The following is a 17,927-nucleotide window of genomic DNA, read 5'->3' as shown; positions in this document are numbered from 1 at the left end:
TCGTTTCATCTTGTTTCAAATCACTACGATACTAAAGAAGTTTTCACTTCAAAAAAATCGGACCCAGGTCTTATTTCTATAAAACTTTGATTCTTCTGGTCTTTTGGTTAGGCCCAAGAGCAAAAGTCGAACCAAAACCATTTTAATTTTGTCTGAGTTTTTCTGAGCTTATAAAACGCGGAAATAAATATATCGATCGGACATCTTCAAGTTGTGTTTCTATTGATTTATTTATATTTATTCTCCAAGTTAAACTTGAAGAGCAAGCAATAAATAAATAACTAAATATTATTATTATCGTGCTACACGCACTAAACAAATGCAATCGTAAATAACATATCTACCAATGTTATTCACGCATCCTCTTTTATGTTATTGAAATCAGGCGATGGAAACGACATTTACGTGTATACATTTACTATTTACACATTTACCAGACACAAAAGCATTTCTTTTATTTAATATAAAAATCAATTAAAACTCTTTAAAAGCTTAAAATTGTTTTAATTGTCATATAATCTTTATCCTCTAAGTTTTGCATTTCAATTTTTATGGTGTCATAAAAAATTCCATTATTGGAATTAAAAGATCAAAAACTTCAAATATATAGACGGATCGTGCATGTTCATAATTTAAGCGAAAGTTGTTTATTTAAGTGAAAGAATTGATTAGGTAACAGACTAAGAATGCATCTTAAACGGTTTTCCTTAAACCAAATAATAAAAAAAAAATATTTAAACAAAAGCAAGTTTTATGGTAGAATTAAACAAGTTTTTTTGTTTTAAAAAACTTCAAATATATTAAACAAAATAAAAAAAAAATGACCTAAATGGGAATTTGATTTGCATCAGTCACAACTCACTTCACTAATAACGAGTTGAATGATCTAATTCTAAGATTCTTTTTGAAAAGATTGGTTTAATGGAATTCAACCTTGGATACCCACTCATTTCAATTCCCAATCAAAATGGAAGAACTTTTTCAGGATTTATGTCAATATAAGGTAGAACTTCTTCACTCTCAGACAGATTGGCGAATGCTCATAAAACAATTATGATTATTAAGTCATGTTTGGGATTATCAAAAAGAATTTTAATTCTTTTAATTTATTGAAATTCCGGTACTCTCTTAAAAGGATTAACTTGTATCTTCGGAAATAAAAAAAACTACAACCCGGAAGTTGAGAAAGATAATCCAAGCATATCTCGATCATAAATCGGCCCAAGGTCAACAACTTGCAGCAAGGTGCAAGACAAACCCGACCGAAATTAAGTGCATTTAATTGCCCACATGGGCTTTTTACTAATCTCACCAATATGCGACAGTAAATAGCAATAAATTTTGTAGGCTCTGTGAAAATGAAGAACTGGAAACAAAGAATGTTTTTTGGTTAACAGATTTTATTTTTTTTTTTTTTTTAATTTTCATTCATAATGACGTCTTGAGAGGTTTTAATGATTCATAAAAATGGCACACATTTTTGGTATTTTAATTTTATGCAAATGTCATGTTCTTCATTTGGATAGTTTAAATTATTCCTCAATCGATAGACTTAAAGAACGTGTTTTTATTTTACCAATCGAACACATGGCATAAATTGATCTAGAAAAGGAAAGTAAATGTCTGTGAGTATACATAATACAAGTTTGTTTTGTTGTGAAATATTTTATCAAGACGTGGTGGTTAGGACAAGCCTTATTTTAGCTACTACATTTCTGAACTTTCAAATCTGGTACTGTAAGTACTCGTATTTTATTCGGAAAAATTCAAAATATCATAAAAAATGTTTAGTTTTTATGCAGTTATAGTATTAGAATTGCAAACGCAATTGAGAATAGAGGTTTTTAAATTTGTTGTTTTTCTTGTTATTTCGCGTTCGACACATTTAGGCAATTTATTTCAATAAATAAGTTTATCAAGTTTGATTTAACTATCACTGATTCCATTAAATAAGTTTAACATAAAAGATCAAGCAATAAAACACCATGTTAGCAGACTAGGTAGGTAAATTTAGACATACAAAAAACTGTTTTGATACAAATATTTTAAAACTACAAGCTTCGTATTTTCTTTCTTCAAATTTGCGTAGTTTCTACAAATTTACATAATTTTCAAATAAGAAGAACTGAATACTAGCTGATTCTGAAAACTTATATCTAAAATAAAAAGATAGGTTTTAGGGAGTAAAAAATACAACAAACTTGTGGTTGAGCTAATTTTACATAAGGTTATCCTTAAAAATTTTTTGTACAAAATTTAAAAAATTGGATACTTTTGTGATTCATACGAATGTTTGAAATTTTATTTTTTATTCATTTTCTAGCAGTTAGTGATGCAAGAAAGCTTGAAAAGACTCCTTAACCCTTTTATGCATATCGTATCATTTATGTCATTTAAAATTAAATTAATTAAATTATGTAGTATTGTTTTGGGAATCAATTAATTGTTTGTGGTATACCTACCTATATTGTTAGTAAAAAGTATTCATTCATTTATTTTTTTTTTTTTTCAAATATTGTGTTAATTTTTAAAAACATTTACAATACTTATAAACTGATGTTTTGGCTAACCAACTTTTATTTGTAAAGTTGAAAAAGAATAATTTAAGCTCTCATTTTGTAATTAAAAAATATGAAAAAGAATCGTAATTATATAAAATATGTATAAAAAAAGGAAAACAAAAATTTAAAATATTTAAATCCTTATTTTTATTATAATTTTTTTTTTTTTAATATTTTTTCCTTATTATTCGGATCAAGATTAATCATTTGAATCCCTGTTATAGAGATGTATATGCCATCAAAATATGACTCCTCAAACTAAATAAGTGCAAGTTTTGGGTTTCAATTTCAAAGTTCAGAATTTTGTAAAAAATAGCGATTTGAAAATTCGACCTACAATTCAGTTGTTAATATAAATTATATATTAACTGTTGATTTTTTGTTTGCTATATTAATGGATTCTTATTTGAAACATTATTTTCTAGAACGTTTTCTTTTTAAAATTGAAAATTGAATTGTTTTATGGTTAAACATTGAGTACCACGGGTTATTGCACGCCGGTTTTTTTTAATTGATCCAAAAAATGGAAAAAATTTTTGAATTTGATTTATTACTAAATTGTCGTCGCGTGTAACATTTGCACGAACGGAAGTGTTTTATTTCTCTTTAACGGATAAAAAGTGTCCTTTTTTCAAAAATGAAAAAATTTTCGTGACTATCAACGATCAAAAATCACATTAGCCGATTCCAACCCAGTTTTCTTTGATTTTCGTGAAACATAGAAAAATCACAGTGTTTTTTACTTATATGCACATAAGGCTGTGCCATTTTGAGGCAACTTTCGTTTTTCAATTGAAAAAAAATGGGTTAGCTACCCAAAAACCACTAGAAAAGTATATCTTGGTTTTTGCTGCAACAAAAAAATGTTCAATCAATCAGTATTAGTTTACCCAAAAAAGCCATAATTTCATTTATTTTGAACTTTAAGTTTGAATAACTTAAAATGGGATCACTCTATGAAAAAAAATTCTAGAAGATATTTTGTAGAGAGAGCTCAATTACTATAAGAATATACAGTTAATATTTACAATGCCTTATTGTAAAGTTACAAAAATTAGAAAATAAAATGGTTTTTTCCTATGTTATTTATATGGAAAATAGAAAATTTGAAAAAGGCACCTATAAATGTTAATATTAAGAGCTCATTTTTTGAGAGACTACACTGAGGGAAAAAAACTAGAGATGTCGCGAACATTCGGCCACTATTCGGTATTCGGCCTATTCGGCCTATTTTTCTGGTATTCTATGGAATACCAAATGGAGAAGAGAAATGACTTAAATTATCATACCAAGGCAAGTTGTGGTGAATGAAAACTATTTGTTCCGCATTTGTTGGTAGTAAACGATTACGTTTATCTTCGTAGACTATTGCTGCTTCGAAAAATAGTCTTTCGCTGTAAACATTTGTCCCAGGAGAAGAAAGGTAGACTTTAGAAAATGTTGTCAAAATATGAAATTTTGTAGTATGTGTTGTCCATAACTTGTATGGGTCCGCCGTTCGATCTTGGCGAACAGTCGTCATATATAATTCGATTTTGGATGTCTACCTTTGCAGTAGTAAGTAGTGTGTTCAGACATTTACATATCTTAAAAGTAGTTCAATACAATACGATGTTGTTGGGAATTTTTTAAGCCACATCTATTCTCGAGACAAAGTATAAAATTTTTGAAATTACCAACGTTTTTTTCTGAGTGTCCTTGGCCGAATATTCGGCGGCCGAATATTCGGTATTCGGCCGAGGAGCGTGGCCGAATATTCGGTATTCGGTATTCGGCCAACTCAATGTTCGCGGCGTCTCTAAAAAAAACAACTTAAAATCAACTATTTTTCGGAATGATTTTGCGTTGAAGACTAAAATTTTAAAATCAAAGTAGAACATCGTTAGTTTAAAGTGGTTTGACGTTATAAAACATCTTTTAAACAAAGTTGTTTCAACTTTTAAAAAAAGCATCAATTTATTAAAAATAAAAAAAGAAAAAATTGGCAGCTGCTGTGTCGAACCCACAATTCTTGGGTTACTAGGCGAATGCTTTACCAACGTGCTATCTCACTGTTGAAAATTAGGGTGATAAAATGCAACAAAAGCTTAAGTCCGACAAAAATAAAAAAATTTCTTACGTTGCAACGTAACCAACGCGTTGGTTCAATTTTATTTTGAAGAAGTTTCATATTAATTTTTTCAACATTAAATCAACGTTGAACATTTTACATTTTACGTTGCGTTTTTTTCCCTCAGTGTATTTGCTTCATATTTTCGAAAATATTGAGCCTGTTTCTTATTTGAAAAACGAAAGTTGCCTCAAAATGGCACATCAATCAAAATAATAAGTATGTAGTTTTAAACAAAATTCAACAAAAAAGATCAATTAATGGAAGTAACAAAGCGTACAAGAGTATGATTGAGTAAAACTCGGTTGTAAGTCGAATGAATACTAATTTTATTTCACTACGTTCCTACTATATATATACAATTTTCTAGTCTTATCTTCTATTCTTAATGTCTATGTTCTTATCAATCTATTCTTACTTATGTAAATTATCTGTAGATAACCGTCAGTGTATGCTTAGGGTAATCTGTCTTATCTTTATTTCACATACACATTGGGTTATCTATAGATTTGTTATGTTCATAATGTTTGAACAAGTATCATTGTCATGAAAAGTTTCCTCTGTGCCTGTTGTGTGTCTGCGTAGTAGTTAACGCCACCCATTTCAATTTAAGTTCTAGTTTGCATCAATATAAAGAATCCATAACTTTATTTCTCCTTCATTTTAATTTTTAATTAATATTTGTCACTATATCTAAAAGACCATCGCGTCGATCTTATTAAACTAAAAACTTGTTCACATACCTACTTCCTGTGTTTGTTTGCGTTTTGCGACGAGCCTTCTAACAGTAGCTCTAAAATATGTAATCGTATCGTATTAAGCAAAGATCAAATAAATCTTTTACCAACAAAAATTTTAATAATCTATGCAAATATTTAATGCTCTTATATTTGTTTAAAAAATTTTCCTGATTCGCATAATTTTATTTTATTGACATTAATAAAATTCATAACAAAATAATTATAAAAACATAAACAAATATACTCCATCAATGTCGATCAATAGGTTTGTTGATGTTTTTTAATTCGTAACATTCAAGGCATTTTTGTTTCTTAAAAATTCCACTGTTTACCTGACCACAAACAAAAAAATATAAATAAATAAACAAAACCTTTAATTATTCATCGTCATCATGAAATAGTGGCAGAACTGTGACGGTGTTAAATTTTTAAAGAATTACCACCGGAGACATATTAATTTGGCGCCACTGAGGACACTTGGACGTTGGCCATTCAGCCAAAAAGTGAATCCGGTCTTAATACGTATAAAAAGACGAAGAAGAATGTTTTTCGAGAGAGAAACCGTAAACAAAATTAATTAGTGATTTCGTTGTTTTAATTTTTATAGTTAAAGGGAAATTCCATATGACCTTGACTGATTGTGCCAACTCAGCATCTGGGATGATTAATTTTTTTGGAATTTTTAAATCACTGCGGTTTGTGATATACTTTATTTGGAAAATATTGAGTTTAAAAATTATTAAGTATTAATCATGCAATTTGAATTAAAACCACACCACAAAAAAAATTTATACAGGTTATTGACTTTTAATTTCATTGATCTTGCTCACCACTTGATCGGCGACGATTTGATATTTATGGACCAGAAAAAAAAATACTGACTAGATGTCGTCTGAATATGAATATGCAATTTATTTTTTTTTCTTCTTTCTTGACAAATAATCTACTTTCAAAATTTTATAAAAAAAAAATAATAAAAACAAAAAAATCAACTGACTTTTTCGATGCAGTTTTAAATTTAAAAAAAAAATGCTTTTAACATGTTATCATTGACATTTATAACTAAGCTATTGATTTTTTGAACAATAATCAGGTTGATTTTATTATTTTAAATTAATAACAAATAATATAAAATCGAAAAACATTTAAATCTGAAGATTTTTATAAAGAGTAAATTAATTTCTAGTTTGCATAAGAAATTAATTAATGTTAATTTTTTTAAATATTTGATTTGAAATGGATAAAATGTAATTAGTTTTGATTAGAGAAGTTTTTGATACTTAATAAATACTCTTAAATACCCGTCAAATTTGTACAAGATTAACATAAATTAAATTAGTAAGCTCTAGAACTGTTATTTGAATTTTTTAGAATATTATGCAAAAAAAAAACTGGTATTTGATGATTTTTAAACAGAAGCTTTAACATATTTTTCTTATCAAATATCAATAATTTGGAAACGTCAACAGGACGTTCAAAATTACTAACATGATGATGAGTATATTTATGTGACAAGTGAATTATTTTTGATAAATGAAAAGTTTTTGTTAAAACAGATATGATGAAATTCTTTTGAAATTAATATTGAGTTGTGTTTTTTAATTGTTGTCACTTTAAGCTGCTTATTCATAAAATATAAAATTGGGTAATTTTGTTTGAAGAATACGGAATTTTTGAGAATATACTACATAATTGTGGTCGGTTTTTTTGTGAACAAAGTTTTAAACATGCTTCATGGGTCCTATTCTCAAAAAAACACCCTTTCCCCATTGGATTCTTGATTGCACTGAATTTCATCTGTGTATTCAACTTAATCAACATCATAATTTAAATTTAGGAAACCGCAGGATGTAAAACCTCATATACTTAACTCCGGATCAATTCAAGCCCACATGTAATTTCCAAGGATTCCAACTTGTCACACCATTAAAATAACAAATCGAACTAATTTGGAATTACAATTCGATTAAATGCAGTTTTGTTTTTATTATTTTTTGTTACCAATACATGAACAATTATTATTAACTCTAAAAAAAATTGACTCAACAAACTTGAACCTTTATTTTTTGCGTTAACAAAAGCAAGAAATCAATAAACAAGTTGTTGCTTAAAAAAAAAAAAAATTGGTTTATATCTGCATATTTTGGTTCGATAATGGGACAATTGGGTAGGTTCAATAAAAAAAATTGTATCTTTTTTTGTTTTTGTTAAACTAAATTATTTGTCACTTAGGTCAGCAACCTTTTACCGGTCAAATTAGTGAGATCAATCAAGGTCAAAATTGGGATAGTGGAAAGAACGCAAAAATACTACCACAATATTTTTGTGGTTGATGATAAATATTGTTAGTTAGAATTTAGAATCAATTTTAGTGGTCTTCTATTCTATACAATCATAAGGAATATAAAAATGAATACAAATATCTGTTTTAATAGTGATGCAACTTTTAGTCATCCCGCAAATATATTACAACTAAGAGGTAAAAAACATTTAAATATATTTTAAAGTAGGTGTTTTAAATGTCCATATTGCTTATGGTATGGCTTTTATTAAGCAGAATTGTTGGCGGAAGCTCTATTCGAAGGCTATTGACACTCTCGTGTAAATAAAATGCAATATAAATAAGGCTTTAAGTGCTGATTAAATTTATCTGATTAAACCTGGTTGGAAACAAAAAGTAAAATAAAGACAAGACTGACAAGTTTGCGTGGGATTACTCACATATTGGACTTTTTACCATGAAGTATTAAAGAAAAGATCAGATATTTAAATAATTAATTTAAAAAAAAAAGGTTCGTAGACCAGATTTTGTTTGTTGTAACCAATATAAGTTTTATTTTTGTCTTCTGATTAATAGAAGCCAAAAAAAAGTAAAATTTAAAAAATAATAAACGCGATTTTTAAATCCCTGATTTCAGCCAAATTTTCAATACAAAAGCTGCTTACACTTAGAACAATTCAAAACAAAATTATAATGTAGGTAAATATGTATACTAGACTGATTAAAAAAAAAAATTCATGTGTGCAATTCACACGTGGTTGAAGTGAAACCTTAAAAAATCATTTTTCTTGAAAAAAAAAAAATTGCACCATTAAAAAGCTAACAAATTTTCCTGAAGAATAAAGCCATACTTTTACATTTTTACAATGTGCAAAAACTATAAACATAATTTATTCAAAACAATCATTTTTCATGAAAAAAGCAAAAAAAATATTTTTTTTTCTTTTAACACAATTTTTTAAAATGACAACATATAATAAATTCTATATCATCTGAAAGCTTATTATTTAACCTTTTATATGACGTTTCAATCATATTTCTACGATACCTACAAAAGTAGTAGGAATTTTTTAAAGTCAATCAGGTCAAAATTTCAAACTGATTTTCTATTTGAAATTAATTGAAATTTTGTAAAATAATAGTTTATTTTATTACCTACCTACAGTATAAATTTCATTCATCTATGTGTTAAAACAAAAAAAGTTATAATCGATTAATTTTTCATACGATTTTTTTATTTTTTATTTTTATCTTTTACAAAAATAGTTGGATTTTAACAAAACTTGGTTAAAAATTACTTTACTATGTTTTCTATCTATTAAAAATGTTTTTTGATCAAAAACTTAATTTTCGGATTTTTGACGAATTTAATTTGAAAAATAGCCTATTTTTCAATCAAAAAAGTTACCGAAAAAATTTTTGATTTTTGAAAAGTTTGGAATGCAATTATTTAGCTTAAAACCGTTTTTTAAAGATTGTGTGGAAAAACTATACTTTTGTTTTAGAAAATATTGAGAAAAATTGAAAAGAACAAAAAAACGATTTTTAAAATTGATTTTTCCGTAAATGACAGAAATATTGGCGAGAAATAATTTTTAATAGAAACCAAATTATACTTTTCTAATGGTCATTAACCTTTTAATTTGAATCAAGCACTAAAAAGCTCTAACGTGCAAAGTTTTTGAGATATTGAATTTTGAACGTCGCAAATACTATTTTTCTGATTTTTGGCATGGTAATATGTCAAAAACGTGATGTGATAGAATTTTTCTGACTTCAGATTCGAGCTCAGCGCACAAAAAACCATTAGAAAAATATACTTTGATTTCTATAAAAAAAAAACTTTAAGACTAGTGAAATCGAACAAGGTATTCGATTTTTTCTGCCCCGTTCGATTTCACTAGTCAAAAAGTTATTTTTATTGAAATCAAAGTATATTTTTCTAATGGTTTTTTGTGCGCTGAGCTCGAATCTGAATTCAAAAAAATTCTATCACATCACGTTTTTGACATATTACCATGCAAAAAATCAGAAAAATAGTGTTTGGGACGTTCAAAATACAATATCTCAAAAAACTTTGCACGTTAGAGCTATTTTAGTGCTTGATTCAAATTAAAAGGTTAATGACCATTAGAAAAGTATAATTTGGTTTCTATTAAAAATTATTTCTCGCCAATATTTCTGTCATTTACGGAAAAATCAATTTTAAAAATCGTTTTTTTGTTCTTTTCAATTTTTCTCAATATTTTCTAAAACAAAAGTATAGTTTTTCTACACAATCTTTAAAAAACGATTTTAAGCTAAATAATTGCATTCCAAACTTTTCAAAAATCAAACATTTTTTCGGTAACTTTTTTGATTGAAAAATAGGCTATTTTTTCAAATTAAATTCGTCAAAAATCCGAAAATTAAGTTTTTGATCAAAAAACATTTTTAATAGATAGAAAACATAGTAAAGTAATTTTTAACTAAGTTTTGTTAAAATCCAACTATTTTTGTAAAAGATAAAAATAAAAAATAAAAAAATCGTATTTTTGCATTTTTTTCAATATTTTTGAGGTTATAGAAAAAAATTGTTTGAGTAAAAGTTGTAGACATTTATACTACCTACAACTTTTGCATTTGACTCTTTTCGATAAGACGTCTAATTTTGACAGAAATTGTAAAAAACCATGAATTTTGACACCCACCCCACTTTCCCCCAATTTTTTTGTGGGCAATTTATTTTTCCCTTTTCATATACCATATATCCTAAATTTTCCCACCACCCTTATGCTGCTAATAATTTGCTCAACTTTTGCCTTCTGAAAACCGGATTGGCACTGGTCTATTTGTTTTTAGATAAAAATGATTATTATTTAGTGCTCAAATAGCTTTTCAACAGAAGAACATTCTTCAAAAATCTTTTAACTCCATGGCTTAGTAGAGCAAATTTCACTTTTTACTCTTTTCGGTGTGAAAACTGAACATTTTTTCCTTAAACATCTTAAACATTAAAGACACAGCAATAACATTATTAAAGCAAAACTTTGGTGTTTTTTTTTTTTTATTTTACAATGTACAGAATTTGCATTATAAATTATTGTTTATTGGGGTCAGCAGTAATAAATTATAATTTATTGTTTCGGTCATAACCTTTTGTGTAATTTTTATTAAAACTTCTTTATAATAAATTCTTGCATTCATATTGACCAGTAATTCAAGCTAACGAAATGTTCATGCATCGTTAAATGATAATAATTAAAAGTTCAAAGTACGACAAATTTTGTTATTTCCTTAAATGGGCTTAAAGTTATTTTTTTTTTTTTATTTTTTTTTTTGTTATAATTTGTTTAAATTTATTAACACATTTAATTTTTTGGTATATTTTACAAACGTTCATTAACCTGTCACCTTTTGTTTCAGGTATTTTGTTCAGAGTAGCTATTAAATTTAAATCCTTTTGACCACGTTTTGTCTCGTTGAATGTTCGATTGGAAAACAATTGAATTTTATTAGCATAAAATGCTAAATAAAATATGTGATCTCATTATTGAATAACAGGGTGGTTTTGAGGCGCATTAACCTTATTAAAGAGTTCTTAATGGTAAAAGTGACTTTTTTAACTCCTTGAAAGAATCAAGAAAAAAGAAGGAAAAAAGTAAATCCATTGATTTTTATTAGTTTTCAAACACTTTTCAATAAATAAGCCTCCTTTAGAAGTATCATCAATTTATTATCAAGCTTCATTATCATATCTCGGCCTAAGCACATCATCAAACACTCCCGGTCTTTTATTATGGAAAAATATTTTAATGTGACAGAGAGAATAGGTAAGGCAATTCTATACGATCACGATTAATAATTGCAGATCAACTAAACCATAGCAAATAAAAGTCAGCAAAGAATTTCCATAAAGTTCAATGTCTACCATCAAGAAGGTTATACCCGTCAATCTGCCATCATCTCATAATGCAAATGATGATGATGACTGTTTAAGAATTTCTTTGGAATGAAGAATTAAGAATAGGAAATCCCATCTTTAGGTGTGTTTATAAGAGATGATTTATTTTTAGGTGCATTATTCACATTATAATAACAGTAATAATTTAGTAAGAAATTTGTTTTGTTATAACTGTAGAAGAATTTATTTGTGACGTTTAGGCTCAAGGAAGTCAGATAAATCTTTTTGATTGATATGTTGAATTGGTTTCAACTTCTTATCATATTTTTCAAAAACTTAAAAAAAAAATTAAATTATAACATTAATTTAATGATCAAAGAAAAACAAAATAAACATTTGTTAAGAAATTTAATTTATCTGCATATTAAAAAGTATAGATGTGGGGATTTTTTTTTAGGTTTTTTAAATATAATTTTGATGACAAGTTATACCCACCGTTATATCCGCAAATAACAAAAAACTGCTTTTAAACTGAATAAGTTAAACCAAAATTAAAAAAAAAAACACACACACACACAAAAAATTTGGTCGTTAGAAAAGTTTTTTTTTTCTAAATAATTTTATGTATAAAACATGCTCACAGATTTTCAAAAATATTGCTATGAATTTTTTAATAGTTTGAAACATTTATTAAAAAAAAAAATCTGCTTTCAACAAATCCTACTCTAAACGGTACGTTGCACATAGGGGTATTTGCCAATTTTACGCGGACAAAATTATTTTTCCGGTTTATCTTCATCAATAAGGTAAAAGCTTGTATTTAGTACCGAAATAAAGTGTTTTAAGTGTTGATTTCAATGAAAACATTTTTCTTCCTAAACCACTTTTTGATCAAACAAAAAAGTGTCAAGAATGGATCCCAAAGGTTTGTTAAAGCGCTTATAAATGGAGTTCTATTAATGGTATCGCCAAGACAAAGGTCTTAAAATTTAGGAAAAATCATAAGGATTCAGGTTCTGTAATTCAAGAAGTTGAATCTTAAAAAAAAACTTAGAATATGGATGCTGAATACTAGGTAACCATTTTTCAAAACCTAGAATCTTTAAGAAGGGCAAATGTGTCGAAGTTGCACTTAGTTGCACATTTTTTTTACAGATTCAATTAGATAAGAGTTTAACCTTTAGAAAACATAAAATTTTATCGCACAATAATGTGAAATTGGAAATGGTAACGGAGTTACGAATAACAGAGTTACGCACGACAGAGTTACGACCGTCAAAGTTACGCGAAACCGAAGTTACGAAAAACTAGAGTTACGAATTCTAAATTTATGGTAAGCTATGACTTGTGATTTTTGGGTTGGCAACAATTGAGAGGAACGATATGGAATTATGGAAACATAAATAAGAGAATATCGATACGTAGGTGCAATATTAGTTGGACAAATAAGAAGTTAATTTCAATTATGTCCCCCAAACTTACATAAGTATACTTATGTTTTTTTTTCTATTTCAATGTTTTTGCGATCTTCTCACAAAAACAAAACCATATATGTATATCTATACCTATCCAATCAAAATTTTACAAGATTAAATAACACCAATTTTCGCTTTACTCATTTAGTTCTGACCAATGAGAAAAATGTTAATCTCTTGTTTGTATTTCCATAATTCCATATCGTTCCTCGCAATTGTTGCCAACCCAAAAATCACATGTCATAACTTAACATAACTTTAGAATTCGTAACTCTAGTTTTTCGTAACTTCGGTTTCGCGTAACTTTGACGGTCGTAACTCTGTCGCCCGTAACTCTGGTATTCGTAACTTCGTCGGTTTCCCGTGAAATTGTATAACTTATCTCCTTACCAACACAGAAATTTTGTTTTTTTGTGATTATTTTATATTAAGATTCAACATATCACTTTTTTGTTTATAAAGTAATACAACATTTTGATACAACATCTAGTAGACAGTTTCGTATCTCCTTATCAATATTCCATAAAAACTTTTTTCTACATCCACTTCAAAAAAAAGTACTTACTTAATCACAGTCGCTAAATTACAAAAAAAAATTATTTTTTTCTTTGGGCTGAAAACTTTGAACTCTAGAGCGCTGCTGTTAGTCACCTGAAGGGATAATCAATTTTAAAACTATAAGAAAATGCTAAGCAAGTTATCTACTTTTAGTAGGATGTTGATTTTTTACATTTGGATCAGTTTAAAATTTCGTGTTTTGTCCGCCTAAATTGACTAAATACCCCTATGTGCGTTGTGGTCAAAAAAAATTCCCCCAAAATCCAAAACTTTTTCAAAGTACCTACAAAATCAATCAAATTCAAATATTCTATTCTATTCAAAACTTAGCATTTATTACACTTGTACTGTAAACCTTTACGAATTCTAAAAATCCAAATTTAAGCATAATTTGTAAATTGAATGAAGAAATTGAAAAAAAAGCTGATGTAATTGACAAACAAATATGGTACACCTTAAACTTTGTAACCTAAGATCTTTTTTCAACATTTAATTTTGTTTATATTATTTTTATCATACCTACAAAAATCCATATTAAGAGTCAAGAGTGTGGATCATTTTAGAAGAGTCCTAGAACAACCTAGAGCAAGTTTTGGATATTTTTTTTTCAAAATCAAAAAAAGGGGGGCCAGACATTTTGTTTGTTGTATATTGTAAACAATTTTTTTTTAAGTCGCTAGTTTTAAGTTTTACGGTATGGAATTTCTATTGCCCGTTTATCCTATTTTTTTTTTTTTTTTCTATCAGCATACAATTTTATAATATGAACGAATATTGATTATATTATTGTAATCAATTTTTGTTTTCCAAAAAACAACTTAAATAAACTTTGTTTCTTATGTTTTAATGTGGATTTTTTTGAAAGGACTGTATTTTTTAACTTTTAGTATGTGAAAACTTTGAGGTATTTAATATCGCAAAATAGTTTTTTGTTTTTGATTATATTTTGATGAAAGTTGGGTTTGAATTTTGAAAAGTTGAAAAATAAAAACTAAAAAAATCGAAAAAAAAATCTTGGACCCTAACTTATAAATATTGAACTTAGAGGTCAAAAATTTTGTTAACAACTTTCAAAAAATGGAATTTTCGAAATAAGGGGGGACTAGGTCAAAATCCGTTTTTAGCTCTAAGACCTCCATTTTTGAAAATTAAAAAAAAAAAATTTGGAAACAACCTGTTACAAATTTCAAAAACACATTCTTAGTGAATACCCAGTATAAAAGCTGCTTCAACATATTCAGAGCAAGAGCGATTTCACCTGCTTCTCGTCCTTAAAATATTAAACAGCTTTGCGCTCCAGGTTGTTGTCTTCTGCCGTTCGGGGTCTCCTAGTCATAACATGTAAGATGTAAAGTATCAATATTCTTTTAACAATAATATTAATCCATTTAAGGCCGTACTTAAAGTCTTGCCACATATCAATCAATTTTAAATAATTGGTAGAACAACATCTCGGTCGCAATTTTACTGATGGCAAAGGCCTTAATAGTAACATATTCCTTGAGATCTTAAAAAAGAGATCTCTGATACTTATAATTGTCGGTGATTTCTTTTACAGTAAAAGAAGTGAAAAATAATGGCTTAATACCTGATTTCCTCTATTTATATCTACCTAAATTTTAGAGAACAATAACAAAGAAAAATTCACATAAAACAAGATAAATAAAATATAGATACAGGATTTAAATATGTGTAACACTGAAAAATCATTTCAGTAGTTACAAAAAATAAATTACTTTGAATTATGACTACCGGCTAATTGAAAATAAAATATATGATGCTTTTTATAAACAACAAACTATTACGAAAGTCCGCTTTTGTTACCAATTCACTGTCTAAAACTTCTGTGTTATGTAAATTATACTCAACTGACCGCAAAAATTGTATTATATTATTAATTGAACCACATTGTCAACTACATTCCAACTTGTCACCATTAATTAGTACAACAATACTCTATAACAACTATCATATATTTCAATTTTTTAATTCTCTAAAAAAAACACTTTATCATCAAACACAAAAAAATAAAATAATAAACAATTACACAAAAAAAAATTAACTAAGTAAATTACACTTTTACTTGTAGAATCTTCAAGAATTGGTAAGAAACTGCGTGCAGTTGAAATAATAAGTCATGCAAAATGCTAAAAAGCAACCATTATTTTCTATGTTGTGTCGGAAGCTGCCTCAAGGTCGCCAACAAACTATCATCACCAACAGCGAAGAGTACGGAGAATCTTCTATACAAAAGAGGCAAAGAATCTGTGTTATTTAATTTTCAAAGGAGGGTGGGTAAGATTTTTTTTTTTTTTTCATTTTTATAGTTTATAGTTAGTTGCACGCAAAGTAAGATCGTTTTTTTTTTTTTCATTCTCAACGGAATCTCAGGAAATACCACAACTAAATGTGATTTATGCTCTTTACCCTAGGATGGACAATATCAACATCTTTTTTTTTCTATAAAAATGATGTTATCATGCAACACATTTTATGCGAAACGCGTAGAGTAAATATAGTTTTATTTAATTACTACCGGGATGGGAAAAAAGGCTCCTTTTTCTTATTTAAAAAAAAAATTGTTACAAGATAAATTAATAAAATTGGTATTTTGGGTTATATTCACTTTGAAGAAAAATATTGTTAAAATAAACATATTCAACTGAGGGTAAATTAGCGAGCTTGCCCAGGCTTGATGATAAATTTGTCAAGTCGTTATTCATCTGTGAAGAGGGTATCCTAAACAAGATTCGTGATGACAGCGATATAGCACCGCAATATGAAGACGACATACGATCGTGTTATTGACTCCTACGGAAACCAGTCTTTTTCTCGTCTTAATTTGATTTTAATGCAAATCAATCGAATATCATTCTAAAGGTATTTTTTTTTTTTTTTTGTTTTTGGTTTACTGAAACTCAAAACCACTCGAAAAATAATTATTTGTATCTATAAAATGTGGAGGCGATGTTTTTTTTTTTTGGTTTTCTAGCCGATAGGTCACACGCTCCCAGTATATGAATCATTGTAACGGTTTTGATACAAATTCAAATATAACCTCGAAATTCCTGATTGTTATTTGCATTTTTGTTCAGGACATTAACCTGGGTTTTATAAGATACAAAAAATGCAACTTTGATAAAATTGCATTGTAACCACTAATAGATTTTTACATGCGATGTAGGTTAAACAGACAGACAAAATTTCGGGGCCCTCTGTTTTTGCATTATACCTATACAGGGTGTCCCGGAATAAGATAACAAAAATTTAAGGAGTTGATACCATTTAGCGAGGATTTAAGAACTCTTACTTTGGCATGCCTTAACTCATGTTAATGATAGTTTCTCTATTAATAATAGTAGTAGAAACTTGGTAAATGTCTTAATTTAAAAAAAAAAATGTCTTTCTTTGTAAATGTGTTTAAAAGTGTTTTATATCTTTTTTGGTTGCTCAGGTATCAGTTTATAAAGCTGTTCATTTTTTCATGCCCAAGATAATTTTTTAGCCCAATTTTTTTGTGATATGTCCGATGATCAACGTGTTTTATAAATTTATTCTAATGAAGAAAACAATAATAAAGAAAAGTCTCACGAACAAGTTAAGGTACCAGAAAACTCACATTTTAAGATATTTGGAAAAACATGCACCAGGTACAAATTGTGTTTTTTTGCTTGAATCTTAAAGGTCAAAAAATATAAAATTTATAAATAATGTTGTTTAGTCTAATTTTTATTTAAAACAAAATTATTTATCATTAAAATAAGTAATAGATACCAAAGTTAGAGTTTCAACTTTGTAGATAGAACGTTACTCTAGAACAATTTTTTTCTTAGAATATTCCGGGACACCCTATATATTAGTAACAACTAATTTAAATTGTTATCATATCACTTATCACTTCTAGCTTTGCTGAAATTATAGTAAAATATTTTAACAAAATAGATTCTTTTTTCTCGAGGTAATATCAAAACCTCGATATTAGGTAGAAATGTTAAAAGAGTAGGTATGTACTAAAATTTGACTTAATATGACGTAATTCGTCAGCCTCCTACCGAGTGCAGAACAAAGTTTTTTATTATTTAATAATTAAATTTACTGTTTTGATTTTTCATAGTGTAAATATACTGTTCCAACCGGATCAAAGCTTTAAATAAATTAGAAATCAACCACAAGAATGCAACATATCAACAGTCAAAAAATTAAATACAATAAAACTGCAATTAAAAACAAATAACAATTCAAAGTCAATACAAAAATACAAATTTCGTTTTATATTTTTATTATCTGGGAAGTCAGGAATTTTGAGTTAACATGATTTA

Source organism: Episyrphus balteatus, chromosome 1, assembly GCF_945859705.1.
Source record: "Episyrphus balteatus chromosome 1, idEpiBalt1.1, whole genome shotgun sequence".
Taxonomy (NCBI): domain Eukaryota; kingdom Metazoa; phylum Arthropoda; class Insecta; order Diptera; family Syrphidae; genus Episyrphus; species Episyrphus balteatus.
The sequence above is the reverse complement of the archived record's forward strand: the minus strand, read 5'-3'. Positions refer to the sequence as shown.